Source organism: Photinus pyralis, unplaced genomic scaffold (genome assembly GCF_008802855.1).
Source record: "Photinus pyralis isolate 1611_PpyrPB1 unplaced genomic scaffold, Ppyr1.3 Ppyr1.4_LG7, whole genome shotgun sequence".
Taxonomy (NCBI): domain Eukaryota; kingdom Metazoa; phylum Arthropoda; class Insecta; order Coleoptera; family Lampyridae; genus Photinus; species Photinus pyralis.
In genome coordinates, this window is record NW_022170738.1 from 24,095,395 (window position 1) to 24,103,159 (window position 7,765).

Sequence of the window (7,765 nt, forward strand, 5' to 3'; positions counted from 1 at the left end):
CAAAACGACATTTTTGAATATGGCCGAGCGACGAAAGTACCAATCGCGGAATTGAAATCCGACCTAACTAAAAACCTATCATGTACCTACTTCAACTGAGATAAGAAAAAACAACCAAAACTAGGTACCTCCTGAAAGCGAAAAGGACCCTACGCCAAAGCTTGGCAACCTGACAAGTCACTTCTCGACCACCTTAGCAATTTACAAAAAAAAAACGAAAATCGATTGGAACAATCTCTTTGTCTTTTGTTTTACGTTATTGTACTGCTTTACCCAGTCATAAAAGATTGATTTATCGCAACGCCATGAAAACCGATAGAAACTGTAATCTTCCACAATAAAATAAAACTTAAACGAGAACAATTTATTTAAATATCATTCTAGGCCGATTTTATCTTCAACGCTACACTTTAAACCACACAAATAGACAAATTCACTTTATTCTAAGTAAATTGTTCGAAGCAATACAAGCGACATAGCATAAAATCTAAGTAGTAAAAACAAGATGCTGACAACCTCAACAAGACGCGAAGTTGACGTAGAAACGTGGCGGAAGTGCATTGAAATTCTATCATTCGGTTAAACCGGTAGATGTAATAAAATTTCTGCAGAACTCATTTTATAAGACAGGTTCATAAAATATTCAAATTATTTTCTACCAAGTCTTAAATTAACATAGGAAGCGATTCGTTTGAAGAAAGAAAACTGGGAGATGAAAAATTCTTTTATTCGGTAATACCCGGGCAATATTAGAATTTCTGTCCAAACTTGACAACGCACATTTAACACACAAATCCGTCTGATGAAAAAAGGCAGAATACGATAAGCCGATTGTTCGAATAACAGTTCCGTTTTCATTTTTTCCCAGCACTAATGATATTTACGCACTAGCGCTGGATTGTATTGGAAGCACTTAGCACTGCGCCGTTTAGTAATAAAAATTGTATTGGAAAGTGTGCCATTGTTGTGAAGTTTGATTTATGAACGAAATTTCATGAAAACAAGGCTTGTCATTGAGTAAAGTTGTCGTTGAGCAGCGTCACCTAACCCAATTTCATATTTTCGTGGCCGCGTTGTTGGAAGCGAAAAACACCTATTCAAAGTTTTATATTGGCCATTGAAAGTTCCGGTAATTTATTTGTAGCGTCAAACGTTCATGAATTATGTCATAACCGTCATAAAGTTTACCGCAATCTAAAGCAACTATCAGTAATGGGGTTACGCGTATAAACTTTTAGATTTACTGAAATTTGTTTTTGCGTATGGAATTTGAAGCGGTTTGCCGAATATATTGGTCTTAACAGATGCTAGTAGCTCTGTTTTAATATTCCCGTAAAACTAAAACCTTTTGATTTATTACCTCGAGCTGGTTGTGTAACACAGACATTCCCCCGTGGCTAACCCCACGGTTTGAAACAAAGGCGCCTAAGATGTGCGATTTGGGATCATCTATAATTCAAACTTCAAACCGAAAATACCCTAGCTACATATTTTTATATGAATATCTTAAGCGCCAGTGATCTACACAACATCCCCAGCATCAACGGTTTGTTAAACGCCCCTCTATCTTTTTACCGCGGGTTTGATGGAAACACAGAAAGGCACAAAAACACGGAATGGATCATAAATTACTGAATACCCGATACATTGGAAGCGTCAATACAATAGCATCGATAACCTAGCCGAAAAAGAAGCCGCAGAAATACAAGGCAATAATTTGTGTCTGAAAGGTAGTGCATGAGGGTAGAGACTAACGATAAACTTTTCGGTTCAAGCTTCTCTCTTGTTAAAACATTCTTTACAAGTTCCTTACAACACACCCATTATGATTTCTAACACCGCTTTTATCGAACTTTATTTCGATGCGGAGTGTCTGCGTCTGGAAATTCTAGGGGATCCACCTTCTCTTCCTTCATTATAAAATACAACGCACACTGGCTTGTCTAATGAGGCAAAATTTGTAATTAGAAGATGAATAGGTGTCCTTTGTTCATGTAAGGTGTACGAAAGCGTAGACGCCTCCAATTTACGGAGAAGATTAGAGTTACCTAAACAATATTTTCACGAGTCCAGTGACACGAGAGAACAAGTTTATCCAATTCTACAGAAAATCCGCTTGTTACAAGTGAAAAGCGATATTTACATATCACTTTTTATTTGACATGATTTCGAAAGTCGTTTTTTTACCGAACATTCTTTATATTTGTCAACAAGCAAAATGATCCCAATGACGAAAATTAAATTTTGCAAAAATTGATCTAGCTAGGGTATCTCATCTGTAAGTGGGGCAATCACGAGGAAAATTGACGGTCCAGTAAAACTACACCGTTCTCATTCGGAACTTTGAAATTATTTGACATGATAAAACTTATTTCGGCTAAATATGAATTTATACATTTACTGATGTCGGAAAGCATTAAAAATTAGTCTTGATTTCATTGTACGTTTCGTTTATAAATACAATGGTTTAATTTTTATTGTTCTGATAGTGTCAAACACATTTCCGTTTCGAGCGATGTGCTTGGGAAATCCCATTAATTGAAATTTTTCTAATTTGCAACTGTCTTCATTACCAGAAATAAGAAAACGAAAAAACAACTTCCCATTTTTCCAATTAGAGAAAATACTTGATGGAAAATTAACATTTTTCAGTCTTTCAACTGCAAAACATTGCAACTTTGCTTGGGTGTACATTAGGCCTACAACCCTAATGCTCTAAGGCTCCGGCTCGAAAGACCAAATGTAGCATTAAGGTTGTGAATGCTCTCCCAAGCAAATCTTACACGAGATAGAATTATCTCGGAGATTATCGTATACCCGGACCCCGGTACGTTACCGACAACTCGAAATTGTTAACTGATAATTGTTTATTGTAAGCGTTTACATGCTATTTATATCACAGATATCACTTCGTTAACGATGTCAATTACGTTGGTATGCAAGACATGATGATGCATCGACCTTACCTAGTTTATTTAATTATCTTGCATTTTGCTTCCCAGTAGTCGACATATTTCTGTATTAGTTTGCATTTCGTTGTTAGAATGGATGATTATTTGTTGCTGTGTGCCTTACGTTGGGCGCCAGAAAAGAATGCTGTGTGCCCCACGTTGGGCGCCACAAAAGAATGCTGTGTGCAATGGTCCGTAGGCCAGAAAGACCGTACACAAAACACCAAAACAAAAACCTAGCTAGCTCTTTACCTTTATTTATTATCACGGCACAAAACTTAATTAACCTGTTAACTTTTAACAGAAAATGGGTCAAACAAAATACCTTAAACTCCAAACTTCAAAATTTGGAATAATTAAAATGGACCTTGAGCAAGCATCCGATAAAAACACAGGTAAATTAGAAATGAAGTTGTTAGAATGAAACACTCGGAAATTTAATGAGAGAATTACAAAAGTGTGATTTAATCGTAACACACAAAAGGAAAATAGTACAAACACACAAAGAATCATTACAAAAAGATTAAGATTAAGATTAAGACTTAACTACTTACATTACTTGTCCGGAAATTGTAATCCAAATAAAAGGTAGCCGTACACAGTACACGAAAATTACAATTTTTAATGGACACACCTTACACTAACGACCTCGGGTAATCGCAGCATCTTCTCTTCGGGTAGACAAGGACGTTCCAATAAAAAACAAAACTACAAACTGAGTCACGTTGAAAACACACTTATAGGGACGCCGACAAACACCTCGCCTTGCAGCACCTTTGATGCCCAACCGACTTCAAACTTCAAAACGTAGAACAAATAATTAGCCGGGAACTCAGATTCCGGCTTCACACACAAAACTTCTTCTATCTTCAATCTCACATTGGACGAAAACTTTCCATGCTGGTTGTGGACGTAATACTGCGTGAACTCTTGACGAAAAGCTGATTTCAAATCTTCAACGAAACGTAATTCTGCTCTGAACATAGCAAAAAAAGCTGATTTAAATTTTCAAAGAAACGTAGTTCTGCATTGACTGTGGCAAAAAGCGACGCTTTTCTTCTTGACGTCCTCTTTAAGGCGAAAACCCTTCTTCCGAAATTCAAAATTGTCACAACCAATCATACACCGTAGACAACAAAGACAAAGACTATCCCGTCACCGTAAGTTAATAAACCAAAATATAGAGGTCGAATAATTTTTATAAATCAATTTATCATACATTAAGAGATAACTCCACTAACTTAAATTCTAGGAAAAAAATAACATTTCATCTCTTTTAACTACACAGAAAAGACCATAAACCATCCACCTGTCAATTGAATTAAGCATTTACAATTGATAACAGATAAAGACCAAATAAAATTCTCAGGAATTCTACGTTCAATAATATAAATATGTAAACAAAAACCTTGACCGCTTTCTCGTATGACACAATAATCCCCATGCCGTTACATAGACCAACGACAAATTAATAAAATTCAATTACAAATGTTACTTACATAAGAAAAAAAGACTGCTCTTGTCAATCTTAATTAAGATTTCCGAAAATTTCATCCTGCCGGACGAAATAAACATAACATTATAAAAGACTTTGTTAGAGAAGCAAAAGCGGCAAAAGAAAAAAAACTAGTGTGGGTCAGAGAGTGGGTAAAGAGGCCTGAATTGGGCGATCAACACAAGCGCTAATCCTGTAATTGTAATTACAACGCAGTCAGTGCAGTCATTTAAATCCAAGCTTGAGTCAAGTTCTCAAGTTTCTTTTGATACCGGAGATTTTAGATTATTGACATAATGTAAATAAGATTTGCTTTATAAACTGTCTATCGATCGCTTGTTGCGTAGTATTATTATTATGTTTTATATGGCCTTGAGTGCCTATTTTCCTTTCAGCCTATTTTATGTAAAGTGATTTTTCACCTGTAAACCATTGGTCTTGTGATTAATAGAGCCCAAAAGTACGACCTACATAAGAGTTCTTAATTTAAATTGTTCTATTTTGTACCGAGAATTACATCAGGCGTTGATTAAAAATGTGTTAATTAATTTTAGCTAGACGTACATAGAAATAGTATAATTATTTATTTTAACGGTTTTTATACTGCCTTAGTTTAATTCAGCTAGTTGGACATGTGATTTGTGGGTGGTTTAGCGACAGTTTGCCATAACAACATTTGACTGATTTCCTTTTGCTAACTCATTTCCTCGTTTAATTCAGTTTTAAAAACTCTTATTTTTTAATAATGATGCTATTACCGTACGTTTTATTATTTTACATGACCATTACCTGTTCTTGCTCGAAGAAAATGCACCGCATTTCCAAGTCAAATGTAAATTTCGTTGGAAAAAAATATGAAGTTTCACAAATCCAAAAAGTACGACTCAATCAATCGAGAGGGCCCGTTAAATGAATCCAGCGTCTTATATTCCTATAAATACTTAGCACATTCATGCTAGACAACATTAGATTTCTTCTTCTCTGATACCGCAAATTAGGAAAAGTACACGCATATAGGCAAATGATTCTAGGCGGGAACAATCAAAAGTTAATTCAATGTGCAAATCCTGGCCATACACATTTGGAACGTCTACATGTACAACGCCGTCAACATACAGTACCGCATTTCACTATCAATGAGAAAAGATTGATGTTGAAAATGAAAGTTGCTTTTGTCTGGAAATTAAAAACAGGACTCCCAATTGAAAGCTTTCTTTTGCAGTTAATTACCACTTCTTAAGCTGTCAAATATGATTTATCACCATCGAAGTGAACCTGCAATGTTTCATTGTTGGAAGCGCGGGTACTCTAGCTTTATAATAAAGAAAAGAAGGGACCGCTATTTATACTTGCCCCTATTAAGTTTTCATCTTTACGACATAAAGCACATTTTATAATGTTAAATTATGAAACTTTTTCAAAGTTTCAAGTTGTACACGGATCGAATTTGATGAAACATGCCGATGAAATAATCCTTAATTCATTATGAGTTTCGAAAGTTCTTATATATTAAACATTCATCCACACTTTCCGCGTTGTCACGTCGATAATTGGGGAAGTTTATTTAACAGGATGGGTCGTATTGTTACGTATTCATAAAGTTAGACATGTGTTAGTGTTACCAAGTTAATGTACCTCTGTATGCCATACTCAGCAATAAACTGTACGTGACCCACGAAAAGGTCGTTACTACTGATTAAGGTTATATTGTTACTTTACATTCTAGGCCGTGTGTACATACATTATTCACCTATAATGACAGCTTTGCTTGGAGGACAGTATAAATACACTATTTCGGAATACCTTCTTTACGTGATATGATATGCCAAAGTGATAGTTTTAATTAGTGCGTAATTCATGATTGAAACTATGCACCCTTACATCTATCTGTAACAAACACAGATATTAGATTACCATCGACTATTTCCTGAATTTTTCAGCAAATTTTTCGACAATCAAATATTCTACGCGCTCTTCAAATGTAGGGCAAGTAGCAAAACCTAATTATGGTGTTTAGTAGTACATATAGGTTCACCAATCGCAAATTGTCAAATAAATGGTATATACCCCCATTTCCCTCTTATAGTTTCCAATTGCAAGCCTTAAACATGGATAAGTACAAAAGTAGCCCGTTATTTACATCGTTCTGTGTCGTGCTCGCGCATTTTTCGAATTCATTAAATAGCAAACTCTACCACTAAAGCACCGGCTTAGTCCACTCTAATTGAATTGTTAAAATGAAGCAGAAACCGTAAAGCACGTTAAACGGTTAAATAATTTCTAAGACGATGAAAATTATTTTTCTCACGTACAGCTTAATTTAGCACCACTACTGGCAAACACAATTAACCTCCTTAACTAACCTTATTAAGAAAGTTTTAACGGCACATAAAATAATCTTTCGAGCTCTATAAGAACCGGGAGAAAAAAATAAGGGCGAATAAAGCAAATTCTACTATTATACAGTTTTTTTGCGTGCAAGTTTTATTTTCGCCCAGAATAAGCCAGCGTGTGTGTGCGCGGCGGGTGGTCTCGCGTAGTCAGCGATAAGAGATGACGAAGGATGGGAAGGCATTATGCGAGGGACAAATATGTGGCAATTGTCAAGATAGTCGTCTGCTATAATCCTGAATTATACTCAACGAAGGATTTCGAGAGAACCGTGAAATATAATATGCACGAAGCTTGTATACGCTTTCAGTTGCTTAACGATTTTTGTTGTTGGGAATTTGACAAAGATGATCCCCTGAAGCGGCCACTTATACAATTTACGCGTTTGGCATTAACCGAATATACCAAGAACATCTCTAGTTTCTTAGCTAATTAGATGAAACTTTAGGTACACGGTTTCCAAGAAATCAACGGAATCTTATATGACGTTTAAAAAGGTGTAAAGAGGCCTTAGAAATCATGCAACTTGAAGTTTCAGGTAAGCAATGCAAGGGATGGGGAGGAGAGGTTCACATTTATGGTCACGAGCAAAAACGTCTCCGCAGCATACCAGGGCCATGTCTCCCATAACTTCCTCTTCAGGTTAGATCATTCAACGTCATCATAAAATATGTAAATTGATGATTCTTTTGTTGAGTGTACAACTAACGTACTATGTAATTAACGCCCGAATTTACGATCTTAACATAAAGACCGAAGAATGTTACATGTACAGTTTGCGTAGATTTAATTTTCGGTTATACCTTGTATATAATTATGTTAATTATTAATGTGACTTCGTTTGTGCATGCGTGCGCATTGAATTCATTTCCGGTAAACGACAGACGTACACTTCGCGTCAGCTGTAATGACGAAACGTATGAGGTCT